The sequence below is a fragment of the Triturus cristatus genome, chromosome 7 (assembly GCF_964204655.1).
Source record: "Triturus cristatus chromosome 7, aTriCri1.1, whole genome shotgun sequence".
Lineage (NCBI taxonomy): Eukaryota > Metazoa > Chordata > Amphibia > Caudata > Salamandridae > Triturus > Triturus cristatus.
In genome coordinates this window covers 1,215,880,663-1,215,899,206 of record NC_140590.1, presented here as the reverse complement: position 1 = coordinate 1,215,899,206, position 18,544 = coordinate 1,215,880,663, and the positions used below count along the sequence as shown (strand labels likewise).

The 18,544-nt window shown below is 48.0% G+C and overlaps 1 pseudogene; it reads left to right on the top strand.

Moving 5' to 3' along the window:
* Window positions 1-350: 350 nt before the first annotated feature.
* Window positions 351-3,958, top strand: LOC146811644 (NAD(P) transhydrogenase, mitochondrial pseudogene; annotated as a pseudogene).
* The last annotated feature ends 14,586 nt before the right edge of the window (window positions 3,959-18,544 follow it).

Genomic DNA, 18,544 nt, shown 5'->3' with positions numbered 1-18,544 from the left:
CTGCTGCCTCATGTCTCCCTGTCTTGCCCCATCTGAAGCACTCTTGACTGTCCATCATGCTGCCCAACTCATATACTGTCGTCGCTCTGATGTGGACTATTTTACCCGCTGATGTTATAGGCGCCTTGACGAATTTGCCAGAACTGTCAATTTAAAAAGCTAACGTGAACCCACTGCACCTTCCATGTACCTGGCGTCCGCATAGAGGGAAAAAATGTAGGTGCGTCATGTATTTCCCAAGACGTACTTCAAATTTTCCTGCCCCTTACTCCCCACTCCCCCTTCCGGAGAGCCTGGGCTGCACCGCGTCCTGTCCAGCAGCGCTGTCAAAAAAATAAACAACGCCTTCATCCTTGGAAGTCGGTGAGAGCCGGCAGTTCTGCAGAGGTGGGAGATCTGCTGTCGGGTGGCGGGAGGTGAACAACTGAAGAACAAGAAGTGGCAGACCTCCGCAAGATCTAGTAACCACCATGGCAGGCCTTCTGCACACAGTAGCCACAAGCTGCTCAAGTCTTCTTTTCAGCGGTGTGACTTCACTTAAGTTGCAGACTGTAAAAATACCATGTTTGCGTGCGCTTCGAACCCATCAAGTGCTTTGGTGCCAACAGACTATTCAACCTGGTGTTCCATATAAACAACTGACTGTTGGTGTTCCAAAAGAAATTTTCCAGAATGAGAAGAGGGTGGCTTTGTCACCAGCTGGGGTCCAGGCACTGATTAAACAGGGCTTTAATGTTGTGGTTGAAAGTGGAGCGGGTGAAAACTCAAAATTTTCCGATGACCACTACAAGGAGGCGGGTGCAAAGATCCTAGGGACCAAAGAAGTGCTGGCATCAGACCTCGTTCTCAAAGTGAGAGCGCCCATATTGAACCCTGCACTAGGTGCTCATGAGGCAGACCTTTTGAAACCTGCAGCTACGCTTATTAGTTTCATCTATCCAGCTCAGAACCCGGAGCTTCTGAATAAACTGGCTGAACATCGAAGCACTGTCCTGGCCATGGACCAGGTACCCCGGGTCACCATCGCTCAAGGATATGATGCACTTAGCTCCATGGCCAACATTTCAGGTTACAAGGCGGTGGTGCTTGCAGCAAATAACTTTGGTCGATTTTTCACTGGTCAGATCACAGCTGCTGGCAAGGTCCCTCCAGCTAAGGTTCTCATCATTGGTGGTGGAGTTGCTGGGTTAGCTGCAGCAGGAGCGGCTAGGTCGATGGGAGCAGTTGTGCGTGGTTTTGACACCAGAGCAGCTGCTTTGGAGCAGTTCAAGTCTCTTGGTGCTGAGCCATTGGAGGTGGATCTAAAAGAATCTGGGGAAGGACAAGGAGGGTACGCCAAGGAAATGTCCAAGGAATTCATTGAAGCAGAGATGCAGCTCTTCGCTAAACAGTGCAAAGAAGTTGACATTATCATCACCACAGCTCTTATTCCTGGCAGGAGGGCCCCCATTTTGTTCCGTAAAGATATGATTGAATTGATGAAGGAAGGCTCTGTTGTTGTTGATCTTGCTTCTGAAGCTGGAGGAAACATTGAAACTACCAAGCCAGGAGAGTTGTATGTGCATAAGGGTATCACGCATATCGGTTATACGGATCTTCCAAGCAGAATGGCTACACAAGCAAGTACATTGTACTCCAACAACATTACCAAACTTCTGAAGGCCATAAGTCCGGATAAAGACAACTTTTACCTGGACCTGAAGGATCAGTTTGATTATGGCACCATGGACCATGTGGTCCGAGGAACTGTGGTGATGAAGGATGGTAAAGTGATTTTTCCAGCACCGCCGCCAAATAACATCCCGCAGGGTGTCCCAGTGAAACCGAAGTCCGTGGCTGAGCTGGCAGCAGAGAAGGCAGCTGTAGTGACCCCATTTCGGAAGACCATGACGACTGCCTCTGCCTACACTGCTGGTTTGAGCACCTTGTTGGGCCTGGGCATTGCTTCTCCTCATTCTGCCTTCACACAGATGGTGACAACTTTTGGTCTAGCTGGGATCGTAGGATACCATACGGTGTGGGGAGTGACTCCAGCACTCCACTCTCCGCTCATGTCTGTGACTAATGCAATATCAGGTTTGACTGCTGTTGGTGGATTGGCATTGATGGGAGGAGGCTACTTGCCCTCAAATGTAGCTGAATCTCTGGCTGTGCTTGCTGCTTTTGTGTCTTCAATCAACATTGCAGGAGGTTTCCTAGTTACCCAGAGAATGCTTGACATGTTCAAGCGTCCCACTGATCCCCCAGAATATAACTACCTCTACCTTCTTCCTGCTGGCGCCTTTGTAGGAGGATACGGAGCGGCTTTCACCAGTGGTTATAATATTGAACAGATGGTGTACCTTGGCTCAGGTCTTTGTTGTGTTGGTGCCCTGGCTGGCCTATCCACGCAGAAAACTGCTCGTCTTGGTAATGTTTTGGGTATGATCGGTGTTGCTGGAGGTGTTGCAGCCACATTTGGAGCTCTGAAGCCCAACCCTGAACTGTTGGCTCAGATGTCTGGTGCGATGGCACTTGGTGGAACAATTGGGCTGACCATTGCTAAGCGCATTCAGATTTCTGACCTGCCACAGCTCGTAGCTGCTTTCCACAGCCTGGTTGGTTTGGCAGCTGTCTTCACCTGTGTCGCAGAGTACATGATTGAGTACCCACATTTCGCGACGGATCCGGCAGCAAATCTTACTAAAATTGTGGCCTATCTGGGTACCTACATTGGTGGTGTAACTTTCAGTGGTTCGCTTGTCGCTTATGGAAAATTGCAAGGTGTACTGAATTCTGCGGCCCTCCTGTTGCCAGGCAGACATTATCTGAATGCAGGCCTCTTAGCAGCCAGTATTGGTGGAATGATTCCATACATGATGGATCCAAGCTACACTACAGGTCTCACCTGTCTAGGTTCAGTGTCTGCGCTTTCTGCTGTCATGGGTGTGACTTTAACTGCTGCCATCGGTGGAGCGGACATGCCTGTAGTGATCACTGTATTGAACAGTTACTCTGGATGGGCTCTTTGTGCAGAGGGCTTTCTGCTTAACAACAATTTGCTGACCATTGTTGGCGCTTTGATTGGTTCATCGGGAGCCATCCTCTCTTACATCATGTGTGTGGCCATGAACCGTTCACTTGCCAATGTGATCCTAGGAGGCTATGGAACTACATCGACTGCTGGAGGGAAACCAATGGAGATCACTGGCACTCACACTGAAATCAACCTGGACAATGCTGTTGAAATGATAAAGGAGGCCAATGATATTATCATTACTCCAGGGTATGGTCTGTGTGCGGCTAAAGCTCAGTACCCCATTGCAGACTTGGTGAAGATGCTTGGAGAAAATGGCAAAAATGTGAGGTTTGGGATTCATCCAGTCGCGGGTCGCATGCCTGGCCAGCTGAATGTTCTTTTGGCTGAGGCTGGTGTGCCCTACGACATCGTGCTAGAAATGGATGAGATTAACGAAGATTTCCCAGAAACTGATTTGGTCCTGGTAATTGGTGCAAATGATACCGTTAATTCAGCAGCTCAAGAAGATCCGAACTCAATCATTGCTGGAATGCCAGTCTTGGAGGTCTGGAAATCTAAACAGGTCATCGTGATGAAAAGGTCGCTGGGCGTTGGCTATGCTGCTGTGGACAATCCCATCTTTTACAAGCCCAACACCGCCATGTTGTTAGGAGACGCCAAGAAGACCTGCGATGCCCTGCAGGCCAAAGTGCGAGAATCCTTGCTTGGCTAAAAGCTGCCGTTTGCACAAGCCATTTCACCGTGGCCAGTATTCACAACAGAAGATGCAACTTCGTTCTTGAAGACATTTTACAAAAGAACATGTGAAGGGAAAACGTAGATATCAACTAAAGCAAGGAGGGCGGAGACTGACAAACAAAATATGGACTTGCTATAGTCTTCCTTAGTTTGAAAGAGAAATAACGTCCACCGTCGTAGGGATACTTAATCATGGTTTAATATGTTGCTGTTGAAAAGATCAGGTAGTTTTACCGAAGCAGTGAACTGTACAGTTATAAATATGTCGAATATCGGGGTATTACGGTTTACGAGAACCACCTCGGCGAAGATTTGTGTTATAGAAATGTTGAGGCGTTTCAAGTGCCCAAGCTCCTGACGGCGCATAAACACGTTCTAACTGTGTTAGCTCTAGTCCTTTACACCCCCATACCAGCAATAATTCATTTCATCTTTTCATCCCTTTCATTTCAAGATTTATTCATAACTCTGTACTGATGCCCACAAAGAAACACACTGGTTGTCAACATATTTGTAATATCTTCAGAACAAATGTTTGTATGTAAACGTTTTTTAAATAGGGGTTTTCATAGAGTGGCTTTAGGACCATATTACAAATACCAGACTTTCAATATAGCTCAACTAAAAGCAATCGAATGTACACAGGTGCTGTAAAGACGACCCCCGACGAATTAAAACTGTTCACTGTTTATCTACGTTGGGGTACCATCCAGTCAGTTTGCAGCAAAAATAGCTGTTTTATGTTTAAAATATTACAGTAAATGAGTTGCTGTGGAAGTCAAATACGTGACAAATACAATCAATTTATAATATCCCAATGGCATAGCTGTTTCTGGTAATTGAGGCCAAGTACAAATGGCTGGACGTATTGTGCTAGGAAGCATTAGCATCTGGCAGAGAAACCTACTTTCTACTGTGAAGCACTGCAGGGAACATTCATCCATCTTGACTTTATTTATGAAACGATTGTATCACTGAGGACTGGGACCTGTTCTAGATCATAGCATTAAAGAGGTACATTGGAGTTCATTTGTTTTCTTCAGTGTTTCCTTATGTATGAATCCCACAGTATGTAACTTATGGAGACATACACCACAAAACGGCAATAATTGTGGGGTGTGCAGACTCTAACCACTGTTTGGAGTGAGGAGAAATTCAAGTCACGCTTCATAATACTTCTGAGAACCTGAATATGAATATTGTGCATCGTTCTCATGATATTCAAACACTTGGTTGCTATATTTTACAAGAATTTGTATGTCCCAAGTTTTGCTAAGTCGAGGGTCTAGTTTTTCCATCCTACCTCTCCCAGAAGGAGTGTAACATGAATATAATCGACTAACAATGTCCAGTTTACATAGTTTCATATTTTTATTGAATTGTCCTTGGATATTAATGGCTGCTGTATGCTGGCTCTTTACAATTCTAGTAACCGTTTCCTAAAAACTGACACAATTCGTAAACAGTCCCTTTGTCTTTTTGAATACATGCACTTTGTTGTGGATTGAAATGGTACAGTGCCAGTGTTAATATTATAACTGTTTTATCATGAAACTTGCTGGAGAGATCTAATAAAGAACTTAAAACCTCAAAAAAATAAAAAAAAAATAAACAACATGCGGTGAGCACGTGCCAATTCTACACACAGCCAAAAGAAAACCCCCCTTTGTGCATGTAGGTTACCGCATGTTCCCCATGAAACACAGCTGTTGCGTTTGAGTGTTACTAGCATGCACGGACCTGAAGTATGCTTGCCAACATTTGGAGACACCCAATGGCAAGAATGTTCTGTAGGAAAGGAGGTTGGATGCCACCTGGCCTTGAGTGAGCCATGGTTAAGCAGGAAGTTAAAAAAATACGTTTTCAAGCATTAACGCTTTAGTTAAAAAGAAACACAGTATGACACCTCTATTAGTTAATGCACTGCAGTAGTCTGTGTGCGTAATCAGACAGCTACATAACTACAGTCTGGTTAGAGCAGTGGACAATAGGGACTCGCGCATGTTTATTGCTACACAGTAAGTCTGTCAGAGAAAGCACTTAATATGAACGTGAGCGAAGGTGAAAGTGATCGCGATGCACTTAATGACCCGTGAAAGACAGATGGCGGCTGCGCGCGTGCAGGCTCGCGTGAACGCAAGCGCTAGGCCAGCCAAAGCGTGGGGTAGCACTTTGGAAACCCACCTACTAAATGTCTCGCAGCGCATGCGCGGGCTCAGCGAGACCTAAAAACTGCCGGTTCTCAGAACCAGTGAGACTCGGCCCACTTAAAGCCCTGGCACAAGGTGCAATGACATCAGGCGTAGTGATTTCAGCAAGCTTTATCGCAGCGGAACCAGTAACTAAAGTGCAGACTACAATTTGGGTAAGGTAAAGTGCAAATGCAATGGCATGAGACAGGTGAATTTTGGCTTTGCTCTAAAAGTTTGATTCTTTTGAAATGAGGGACAGATGGTAGTAAATAAGCACGAATAGAGTAGGCCTGCAATAGTCATGCCACATTGGACCACACCCGTTGCAGCTTCACCAGATGGACATGAATTGGGCTACTTGGAGTTGAAGGAGGGTCTGGAAATTCCCTTCTTAGCAGCCCGCAGGAGGGAAGTTCAGTAGCTTGAGTAATTCCCTAAAGAATTTCATACCTCTGACTAATAGCTGCACATCCGTACCAGTCCGACATAAAGAAATTACTATGCTGCATTGTGTTCTACCCAGGTTGTGGAACAATTAATTCAACCAATAGCACCTTAAGCCCTTTAAGGCAGGACAAACGCATACTGCATGGGTCAGGCTTTACTCCGCAGAACCATTTAAACGCCCACATTTGTAGCTTTTTAAGGGAATTAAATTGCATCTCAGCCTTATTAGATCTTTTTAAAGGCCAGTTTCATTGGGCTGGAAAGAAATAATGCTTTCCCCTGATCTTGGTACTAAGTCTCAAATAAATTGGCATGGGCCTTTTGAGAAAGCTCTTGTTTATCATTGATTCCAGAATTGAATTTTAGCAGTTTTAGCCAACAACTTTGAAGTGAGCTTCGAAATTAGATTTTGTTTGAAGATGTTCTGTGCGCCAAGGGATTCAATTTCGTACCTCACGTTGGGCTCCCACTGGAAGGATGGAAGGTCATCCATGAGCTTCGCATAATATCCCAAAAATAAGGCTTTCAGCAAATGGGATTGTTTATAAAGGCCAAATTCCAGCCATATTTGTGGGATGGTGCAGCGTCAGGGAGATTGAGTAGACCTCTGTAAAATCTTGTTTGAGCTTTGTCCAGCCAAGAGGAAATATAGTTTTTAAAAACAAGTGAGCCCTATGTGAGTGTTGGCATAAATGTGGCATCAATTACTTTGCAGATGCCAGTGAGGGCTGGACCATGCATCTTTAATGCCAGTTTTTTACAGCTCATTGTCATGGACAAGGCAGATTCCTTTAGGCTGGAAAATTGTGTAACATGTGAGCCGTGCTGATTGAAGGAAATACCCTGGTATTTAAGGCTTGCCCCTTGTTCCAGAACCACATTGTTCATAGAGAATTTAAATTTAGTGAGGCTAATGTGTCTGGTGCCGCATACCATGATTTTAGTTTTGGCATGATTGACTTCGAGTTTGTTTTCCGCACAATAGAGTGAGAGGGGCTCCAAGGATCGTTGCAGCCCTACTGCTGTGTGATCAAATAGTAGAGTATCGCCAGCATACTGAAGGCAGTGAATGTGAGACCCGACGAATTTGGGAGGGAAATTGCAGGCAGAGGTCAGGGCTTTATTTATGTCCTCCAGGTAAAGGTTGAACAACAGAGGTGCTAGGATGCAGCCTTGTTTTACACTTGAGGTGGTCCAGATTTTATGGGTTGTGACTCTATTGGCTGTGATTTTTACCTTTACCTAAGTCCTGGTAAATAGGCTTCTGATAGCTCATAATAGGTTTTCCACAATGACCCAGTTGAACAGCTTCTGCCAAAGTCTCTGTCTATCCACTTTATTGAACACAGTGATAAAATTGATGAATGCTGCAAAAAGTGGGCCCTTTTTATGTTAGCGGTTTTGATCAGAGAGGAGAAAATTATCAGGTTTTCTTCAGTGCCGTGCCCTCGTCTGAAACCCAATTGAGTGATGAGTATTAGGATCCTAGTGTTGGACTATTCATCTAGCTAATTGTTTACGATTTTTGCAAAACATTTCCCCTACACATCGAGGAGGGCAATGAACCGGAAGTTGGCTTGATTATTACATGCACCGTTTTTGTAGATTGGAGTTAGTATGGCACCTCTTCAGCTGTCTGGTACTGCATTCTCTCTCATGCAGTTCTTGAAGAGCATGCTAAGCAGTGCTGCCCAATTCCCCGGAGCAGATTTAAATATTCTCGTGGGGGACCCATTTGGACCCGAACCCCTGCTGCACCGGGCAACACAGAGCAATATAATACCAATCTTTAAATCTATCTCAACACATATGGTCGTCAGCTGAAGTGTCCTTATTAAGCAAAGGTCTGTCATATGTAATTACTGAATGTACTAACTTCTTTAATTTTGCAATTTTTTCCTAAGATACGACTACACCTATTCTTCAGTGATCTAGAACTTCCACAGCAAGATTCAGTAACAGGTTTAAAACTACCGTCCACTTTTTACCCTTCTAATTCTATAATGCCACCCGAGCTATTAGTGTTTGAGAAACGTGTACTGGAAGGTCTCGATACCCTAAAAACCAGCAAATGCTACATACCTTACAATATCACTCTACAGGAGGGACAAGCTTTACTGTCCCTCAAAAACAATAAGGCAATAATTCTTAAACCTGCGGACAAGGGAGGTGGGATTGTGAAACAAGATCGCAAAGTCTATGATCTAGAAATCTGCAAACAAATCAATGAAGAAAAAAACTATAAGAAACTGGGCACAAACCCCATGACAGACATTAGAAATGAGATTCTAAAAATCACCACATAATGTAAAAAACGGGGATACATTAGCAAAAAAGAATTTTAGTTCCTCAATGTGGAAAACTCAAGGACCCCTGTCCTATATACCCTTCCAAAGATCCACAAAAGCACCTCTAATCCTCCTGGACGCCCAATTCTATCTGGGTGTGGTTCGGTGCTAGAACCAATTGGAAGGTTCATTGACTTTTTCATTAAAGATTTTGTTCCTATACAAGAAACCTACGTGAAGGATAGTATGTACATGATTAATTTGGTAGATGGGCTGCCCTATGACATTGAAACAGACTGGCTGACAACTCTAGATATCTTGTCTCTATACACTAACATACCACAAGAGGAGAGTATATTGATAATTGAGAACTTACTGGAGTCTAGAATAAGGCCAATACAGGTTCCCACAAGTTTCATTATTTCCCTACTGAGGATTGCTCTGCAATTCAGTTATTTTATCTTGGAAGGGGTGTATTACCAACAATACTCGGGGACCAGCATGGGAACTGTTTTCGCTCCAAACTTAGCTAGCATTTTCATGGGCTATGTGGAACAGACCTTTGCTCTGAACATGACAAACAGGTACTGCTCCAACATTAAATGTTGGAAGCGGTACATTGATGATATTGTTTTGACCTGGTCAGGCCAGAAATAGAATTTCATGATTTGTAACACATCTAAACAACATCCAGAAACATCTTACTTTCACAGCCACTATACACAAGTCAACCATAGCCTTCCCAGGCCTAAACATAAACTATGAGAATGGCACCCTTTATACAAGTCTACATAGAAAACCCACAGAGAGGAACACGCTCTTGGCCTACAAAAGTCACCACCCCCAAGCTCTTAGAGACGTCTTAACCTTTGGACAGTTTCTGCGGCTATGCAGAAATTGTTCACATAAGGATGACTACATGAAAGAGGCCCTGTTACTGAAATCCAAACTACTCACTAGGGGTTATCCCAACAGACTAATAAGAAAATCTCTCAAACGTGCCTGGTTCTGCCCGTGAGAGGAACTAATGACAACCAAAGAAAATAGTCCTATTGACAGACTTATCTGTGTAACCACCTTTGGCGTGCACACCAATAAGGTACGCAATTTAATCACAAAAAACTGGGATCTCTTAAAAAACATTGATTCCAGAATGGAAACCCCCATGTTTGCATTTAAATGGGGCAAAATGTTAAAAGATCATCTGATACAATCCTCCACAGAAAATATCACTGCACGTAAAACTAGAACCCTAGAATCAGTATGGGGGCTTCCTGAACTGAAAGGACATTTTAAATGTGGCAATTGTGTTTCTTGTACATTTACGTTTGACCCTAACAAATTTGAGCATGGCAATGTGAAACAGAAACTAGACTTTTTCTCTAATTATAACACATGTAATGTAGTGTACTGTATATGGTGTCCTTGCAATCTACCGTATGTTGGCCAGACATCGCAACCAATCAAAGCACTAATCAGTCAGCATCGGAGTTGCATTAGGTGTTCTGTCACCAATGCACCACTGGTCACTCATTTTGCTGAAAAAAACCATACAGAAGTTGATGATATAAAATGGCAGGTCATTGACAAAGCCACGTCCCTGAAAGAGGCAGTGATATTACACAAATCTTGCAAAGATTAGAGTGCTGTTGGCTAGAAAGGACCAACTCCATTGTGCAAGGCTTTAATTCAGCTGAGGAATGGCGTGGTTTTTTAGCCACAATATTAAACTGATAGGCCAATGCCAACATTGAGTTTTCTTAGAGCTCCTAAATAATGTAACTGTACATCTTCATTGATCTACGTGTTCTCTGACATGTTGGTGCTATTTCATTTTTAAATGCCAAGAATGATTTATAAACGTTTTCCTAGAGCTCCTAATCATGTAACTAACTGTACATCAAAACTGCCTTACGTGTTCTTTTACATGTTGGTACTATTTCATTGTTAAATGCCAAGAATGATTTATATATATGTTGTTACAATTTGTATTCACCAAAGAATGTGACTGTTACAATCTCACCATCTGCATTACCATTATGCGCATTTTCTACCAATCATGGCCTACGGGTTCAAGAAATTGTGTGTTAATATAATCATTGTAGATTAAGTAACACTGCTCTAGTTAGATGACGTTGCAACCTCCAGCCTATAAATGTCGAGCACCCCCTGCATTACCTGGTACATGGTTCCGTTGCCCCCCCCCAGTGACACTATTACCCCTCCAGTGTTCTGTCACCCGCTCTAATTTCTCCACAATTATTTATACATCCAGGTCTCTCTTTTTCAATTTACAAGTCAGGCCTTCTAAACCGGCTCTGCAGACCGTGCCTTTCTTTCATTTCCAGTCTGTATATAGAATACAGAAAACCGGATCGCGCGGTCAGGTGGCTATCCCTAGTTTTGCCAGCCAGGATGTCCGGTTTGGGCGGGCAAACCTCCTCATTAGGACCCAGCAAGCCCCAGCACCCTATCATTGTACAGGGTAGATGGACTCGTGTGGTTCTACCTTTTCGTGCGTAGCGGACGCACGCGTTCATTCAACCGTTACCAGGAACACCGTTTCCACCATATGGTAAGGAATGTATTCCCGTTTTCTTTTCCAACTCATAGTGACAAGGTCTTTACCGCCACAACAGAGTGTAATCCTTATAAACTATCTCCTCGCCTTTCAGGTCAACACAGATCGACGTGTACTGGTCACATATACAATACCCACATGCCTACCCCTGCAGGTCGGAGTGGTTGACACCGACGCAACGAGCAACATTTGCTTTCATTTCGATTCCGATCCAACAACACACGTTGTTGTGCCCTTCAAGTTACTCATCCATTCTGAGGACTACAACCACTGACCCACTCCTGTCAGTTCCCCTCACTGGACGCCCAGCTGGGTCCCATGCGAGTACCAGTTCTCACACTTATGTTATCCCTTTCTTCTTTCAATTTTAGATGTCCCTACATCAAAATGTCCTGATGAGACCCCTTGTTGTTACAAGGCTCGAAATGCCGTTGACAATAATTTAAAGCAAACCCTTTAACAGCCTCTATTGTTGTATACAGAGAACAAGAGCAAAGGCAGAAAGGGATATTTAAAAGCCGCACTACCTCGTTATACACAAAACGTAAACCAACTAATAAGTCAAAGGTTTTTTTTTTTTTTTTAAGTTTTCAAAAACCTTTATTCAGCAGATAGTGTCGGTACACGGCTTGGTGCCTACAACCTCGTCGGGCCGGCAGCGTAGTATGTTAGTCAGAAGAGTGTAGGTATACACAGCGGTTCGCCAACAACCCTAAAGGGCCGGCCGCGTCATAGTATATATGTGTTACATTTCCTAGTTGTGTGCGAGGTCATTATAATGGAACATTATCACAACGTACATTGTGCAGCTGAGGAGGGAAGAGCAAAGAAAAACAAATGGGTAGGCCGTCACCGACATCGTGAACATTAGGGACCAATCAAAGAAGTGAAGCAACAGTTGCTCAAAAAAAAAACGAGGCATCAAGGAAGTACACGTCGAGCGGGACCACTTCGCTCTCCATCCGCCCGTCCACCCCACTCTCTTTCTCATTCATACAGGACTCGCTTTGCAAGGGGGGGGGGGGGAACACACCTATCCGCCGCAGTCAGCAGCCCGGCGGGCTTCCCCGTAGGCAAATGCGAGGGGGGGGGGGGGGCGGTGGCCAGCACCGTGCAGTCCATCCTACTCCGGCGCCCCATCAGGGGCATCAGGCGATGTAGCCGCTAGGTAGCACCGCAGCGGAGCCCATATGTCCGCGGGACGGGACGTTGTTGGCAACAGTTCAGAATAAGTGCTAATCTGTTCTTGACAGTAGGCAAGGTCACGAATCCAGTCCTTGAATTTCGGGGCTCTACCCCTACCCCATCGACAAGCAACCTGTCTTTTAGCGATGAGGAAGGCAAGCGCGACAAACTTGCGGTACCCCGCGCGTATGGGCTCTACATACCCCAGCAGAGCAAGAACGGGAGAGGGCTCCACTACAGAGTCGACCATTTTGGAAAGTGCTTCGCATACTTGACACCAGAAACGGTGTACTGCTGCGCATTCCCATGCAAGGTGCAAAAAATCCGCCCTGGGGGCCTGGCATCTGTCACATCGGTCATTATCCCGAAGCTGAAAGCGGCAAAGTCGCGCAGGGGTACAGTACAGTCTGTGGACATACTTGTAATGTATTATCCTGAATCGACTGCTAGCGGAGATGCGTTCCGTCTGCAACAGACAGAATTCCCACTGTTTGTCCGTGAGCGGGACAGGGAGCTCTTGGTCCCATTTAACACGCGCTGCCAGTGAAGGCGCCGGCATGGAGGAGTGCACCGAACGGTATATTTTAGAAACGAGTTTGGTCGGGACGTCGTCGCGCAGGATGCGGTTCAACGGTTCCATGGGCGAAGGTTCCTGTGGAAAGTCAGGCATAAGCGCCCTCAGCCCTTGTCGGAGCCGGAGGTACAGGAAGACATCGAGTGGAGAGGGCTGCATGCCTGCATACAAATCGTCCATCGATCGAAAAGTGCCATTATGGAACAGCTCCCCCCATGTCGAGACGTGAATGTTGTGCAGTAACTTGTGGAACCCCGCCTCCTGTAGTAAGGGCATACTGGGGTGATAAGCCAGGGGCAAGAGTGGCGCGTATAGGAAATCCAGGCCCACCTTAGCAGTCAAGTGCGTCCACGCGGACACCGTACTGAGCAAAGCTGAGGGCGTTTTATCTCTACCTGTCACCGGGATAAACAATGCGCCCTCTACGGGGACCGGATGTGCCAGCCAATGTTCAGCCGCAAGTTGGGGCATATATCTGGGCTGTCTTATCCAGAAGAAAGCGAAATGCGCCTGAGCTGCATAATAGTACAGTTCAAAGTCGGGGATGCCAAAACCACCCTGATTGTACGGCTTTATTAGAGTCTCCCATCTCAGCCGAGGCGCCCTGCCACCCCACACGAGTCTAATAAGCTCAGTGCGCAACTGCCGAAAAAAAAAGGCGCCCGGATGGAAGGGAATATTCAGGAATAGATACAGTAATTGTGGCAGTATCACCATTTTGATCAAGGACGATCTGCCCGCCATAGAAAGAGGAAGGGAGTTCCAGCGCGTCACATGCTCCGCAATGCGCATAATCGCCGTACCGTAATTAGCCCGCATGAGTTCCTCCCTGCTTTTTTCAACGCGTATGCCCAGGTATTTAAAGTTGCCCTCACACCAGGTGAGGGGGAAATCCATTTCGAAACGCTCGGTTGAAGGCGTTAAAGGGAACAGACAAGACTTGCCCCAATTTATCTTGACCCCAGAAATCTCACCAAAACGGATAAACTCCCTGAGGATCGTATTTAGATTGGCCACAGGGTCCCGTATATAGAGGGTGATATCGTCCGCATACATAGACACCAATATCTGTCTCTGAAAGCATCGTAACCCCTTGTCTTTATGATGTTGCCGCAATCTCGCTGCAAGGGGCTCCATAGCAAGAGCAAACAGCAGAGGCGATAGTGGGCACCCCTGCCTGGTGCCTCTGGTTATGGAAAAAGGAGCAGATAGCCGACCATTCACCAACACTTTGGCTCTAGGGCCAGTGTATAGTAGTTTAATCCAGGAAATGAATATACTGGGGAACCCCATTCGCTCTAGCACTTGGAACGTATAATCCCATTCCAGGGAGTCGAAGGCCTTGGTGGCATCAAGGAAGACCGCGGCCATAGGAAGGTCATCATGCACCGAGTTCAGAATGGAAAAGAACGTGCGCAGGTTATGGGACGTCGCCCGGCCGGGCACAAAACCAGCTTGGTCAGGCAAGATCAAGTTGGGGAGCAAGAGATTAATGCGAGTTGCTATGAGCTTAGCTAATATTTTCACATCACAATTTAGCAGAGAGAGAGGCCGATAAGAATCAACGTCGTTAGCTGCTTTACCTGGTTTAAGCAGGGACGTGATGAGGGCCATACGCATGGATGGGGGCAGGGAGCCGACCTCCAGAGCATCTTCATAAACTTCTCTCAGGACAGGCGCCATAAAGTCGATATAGGTCTTATAAAATTCAATGGGTATACCGTCAAGCCTTGCAGTCTTACCCGACCGCATGTGCATGATAGCCTCCCGCACCTCGTCCAGCTGGAAAGGGGTGCTAAGAAACTCCTGTTGCGTAGGGCTAAGCCAGCCAAGCAAAACATCACCTAAGTAGTCCTGCAAGTGGAGAGCTCCGGCTCGGGCAGACGAGTAAAGCCGGTGGTAGTGCGCGACGAACCTATTAAGGATCTGTGTGGTGTCTCTGTACAGCACGCCATCCTCCCCCAAGAGCTCCACGATGGTATTAGCAGGGCGCATCAGGCGCACTGTCGCCGCCAAGGCCTTACCCGGCCTCTCACCTTCGCCATAGCGGCGAGCAACCCAGTGCTTGCCTCTGAATTTCACTTCTCTAGCGGCTTCCTCCGTGTACTCAGTAATCTTTTCGCGGATGCTGGCAAGCGTGGCATCAGCGGGATTGGCAGCCAGCGATGTCTCAAGCGTCCCCAAGTCCGCCTCCAAGAGGCGAAGACGCGCCAGCAAACTCTTCAGTACACCCGACCCTTTGGCTATGCACATGCCCCGTAGCGTTACCTTAAATGCATCCCAGATGGTCGCGACATCTGCCACCGAATCTTTATTGCGACGGAAAAAGTCCAGACATTCTTCGCGCAGTTCTTCCTGAAACGGTTCGTCCAACAGCATCGTGGGCTGTAGACGCCAGGCCGTCTTCGGAGGGCCAAGGTCAGGAGCCCGCAGAGTGACTCTGACCGGCGCGTGGTCAGAGAAGGTGCGAGGGAGGTGAGCCGCCCGGTCGAGTGCTGCCAGAAAACGCGGCGCCAAGAGGATGTAGTCGAGCCGCGCCCACGATTTCGCCTGAGCCGTGGTGTGCGTACCTTCCTGTGAAGTAGCGTGGAGGTGCCGCCATGCATCGATCAAGTGGTGTTCTGCAAGTATCTCCAGCAGCGCTCTGCGGGATTTGGTGAAGTGATGGGGAGCAGGGTGGGATCTATCCATCTGCGGATCAAGAGTGGTGTTGAAATCCCCCCCCCCATATGAGGTGCTGCGGGCCGGCACCTATTATGGACGCCTCAAGGTCTGTGAAGAATTGCGGGTCATCTACATTGGGGCCATAACAGCAGACTAGGGTCACCGCCAGCTGGCCAAGCCTACCCCACATCAGACTGTACCTGCCCTGGGTGTCATTCTTACAGCCAGCCAGAACGAAGGGGGTACCTTTTTTCACTAATATCGCTACGCCTCGTGAGTAGGAGGAGTAGGAGGAAAACGCCACGTACTTAGCCCATCGGCAAGCGAAAGTCGGAGCAGTCTGGGTGCTAAAGTGAGTCTCCTGTAGGAACGCCATGTGGACGGTATGGCGGTCTAGGTAGGAGAGGATCTGTCTACGTTTTCTCGGGTCCCCCAAGCCTCTAACGTTCCAAGTCAGTATGTTCAAGTCAGTGTCCCCCATTAGAAGTTGGACGAGGAGAAGGAACAAGGCGCAGTGGCCAAGGAGCCAGAGCCCAGACATCTACCCAATGAACACATGTCAATTTCACACCTCACAGCACCGCTAGCAGCGGAGTATGCCTCATGCCGCACAAATGCACCTAAATGCAGTCCTCGGAGGTAACAGCACCACCATTCCGTGAATAGCAACATCCTGACATCATCTGCGCACCAAAACGTACCAACATAACAAAAAAGAACTACACCCACACCCCTCCCAACCCGCAGCCCAGCCTTGGAACTGTAACCTGTCACAGTTATGGTCTCAGCTATCGAGATGTACGTAGATAGTACATAGTATAAGAATCGGGAAGAAGTGAGAAAAAGAGACGAGCCGCTGTATATCCAAGCAGGTACATACCCTGTAACCCCCCCCCCCACCCACTGAAGCAGCCCCAACTTGCCAGAAAGTACATCCCACCCCCCTCCCCAAATTGCCCCTACACAGCTCAACAGGAGCAACATAGTCAGCTTATCCATAGGGGAACACCCTTCGGGGGACATCCAGAGGCCACGCGTAGCCACCCTGTGCGCCAAGCTCCCCAGCACAGACAGAGGAACGAGGGAGGGTGGTGCCTGGAATATCTTACCAACCGACAGCCATCAGCCATCCAGTACAGCGCAGTGCCACCTTGAGGATAACATCCAAGCGGGCATATGTGGAGGATCTCCAGAAAAGCGTCATAAAGCCCTTCCCTGGGCCCCGCTGCGAGCCCCAGAAGACAGAGGGAAAGACAGTCACTGTTCGTCATCTTGCTCAGTACTATCCTCTCCGCGCTGCCCATTACGCGCATGTTTCAGGGATCTCAGAAAATCGTCCACTTGCTTCGGGCTTGTAAAGAAATGTTGCTTCGCCTGATGGGTGATTCTTAGATTCGCTGGGTACAGCAACGCATAGTCAATTTGAAGGGCCCTAAGTTTCTTCTTCACATCGATGAACTTGCGCCGCTGTTCCTGAACGACAGGAGTGAAGTCCGGATAGAGGGTGAAGTTGACACCATCACAGGTGAGGTGCTGATTTTGGCGCGCAGCCCGCAGCGCCGCGTCTCGGTCCCTATAATTCAGCAGCCTTGCAATGATGGGCCGAGGTGGAGCCCCAGGTTTGGGACGTGGCCCAAGCGAACGATGCGCTCTCTCGACTATGAACTGCTTGGAGAGTGCCTCAGAACCCACGGAGGCCAGGAGAATCTTCTCCACATAATCTTCCATGCGCCCTGTGTTGGTGGACTCCGGAACCCCCACCACGCGAATGTTATTACGTCGGCCGCGAGCCTCCAACTCCTCGTTTTTAGCTGCGATAACTCTCAATACATTATCCATTCTTGAGAGTTGTGAGGTATGTGAAGCAACGGCATCATCATTGTCGGAGATCCGTCTCGCAGCCTCGGTGATACGTTCTTCATGAACGTCCAGTTTCTGTGCAAAAGCATCCATTCGGGAAGAGATGCGATCTACTTTGTCGACTACAGTAGCGAAGCCCTGTCTCATCTCCTGCATCAGCTGCTGCAAGTCCAGCGGCGGCGAGCCCGGCCCAGCGGCAGTCGCTGGGGGGTCGGCCGGGCCCCCAGAGTCAGGCGCGCCCCGCAGTCCCTTCTTGGCCCCCGGGGCCTCGAATGAGAGCTTAGGTTGTTTGCTGTCCTGTTTCCCCATTACTGGTCCTCCGGGCAGGGGCGATGTAGAAGGAGGACACCGGTCAGTCACAGTCCGCCAGCAAACACCTCACGATAAGCAGCCGACTGTTGCACAGTTACAGGGCCCAGCCAGATCAGCTAAGGCAAGGCCCGGCAGGGAGATAGCACCTCAAGGCCACCGAAACGGACAGCCGCCGTCCCCAACGCTCTGCAACAGCGAGAGAGCAGTCACCGCCGCAGTCCGCGGTCACTTCGTCGCCGTACATGCAAGGGACAGACACAGGTATTAGGACGCCCCACACGATAGGAACCACACGGTTGTGTCGCCCAGGGCTTGTCAGGCAGCCGCCTCACGCACTTGACTGTCGTATCACGGCCCAGATGAAGGTCCAGGGCGGCAGATGGCCTAAATAGTACTCCACAGGGACCAGAGCTCCACCAATAGCCCCCACGCCGGTACTCACAGGTCAGCAAGCGATCGCCATCCGCTCCAGCGGGACATTCAGATCCGCCGAAGCCGCCACCCCGCGCCTCATCGTCACAAGACTCCACGCACGGAAATGTGCAGAGGACCTGGGAGAGGCCCGCACAGCAGGGATCCGAGACTTCCTCCGGGCTGTCCGAGGCGAAGGGGTGGGGGGCCAGACGGGGTCACCACAAGTCGATGGGGGGAGCGCTCCGGCCGTCTGCAGCGCTCGGCAGGAGC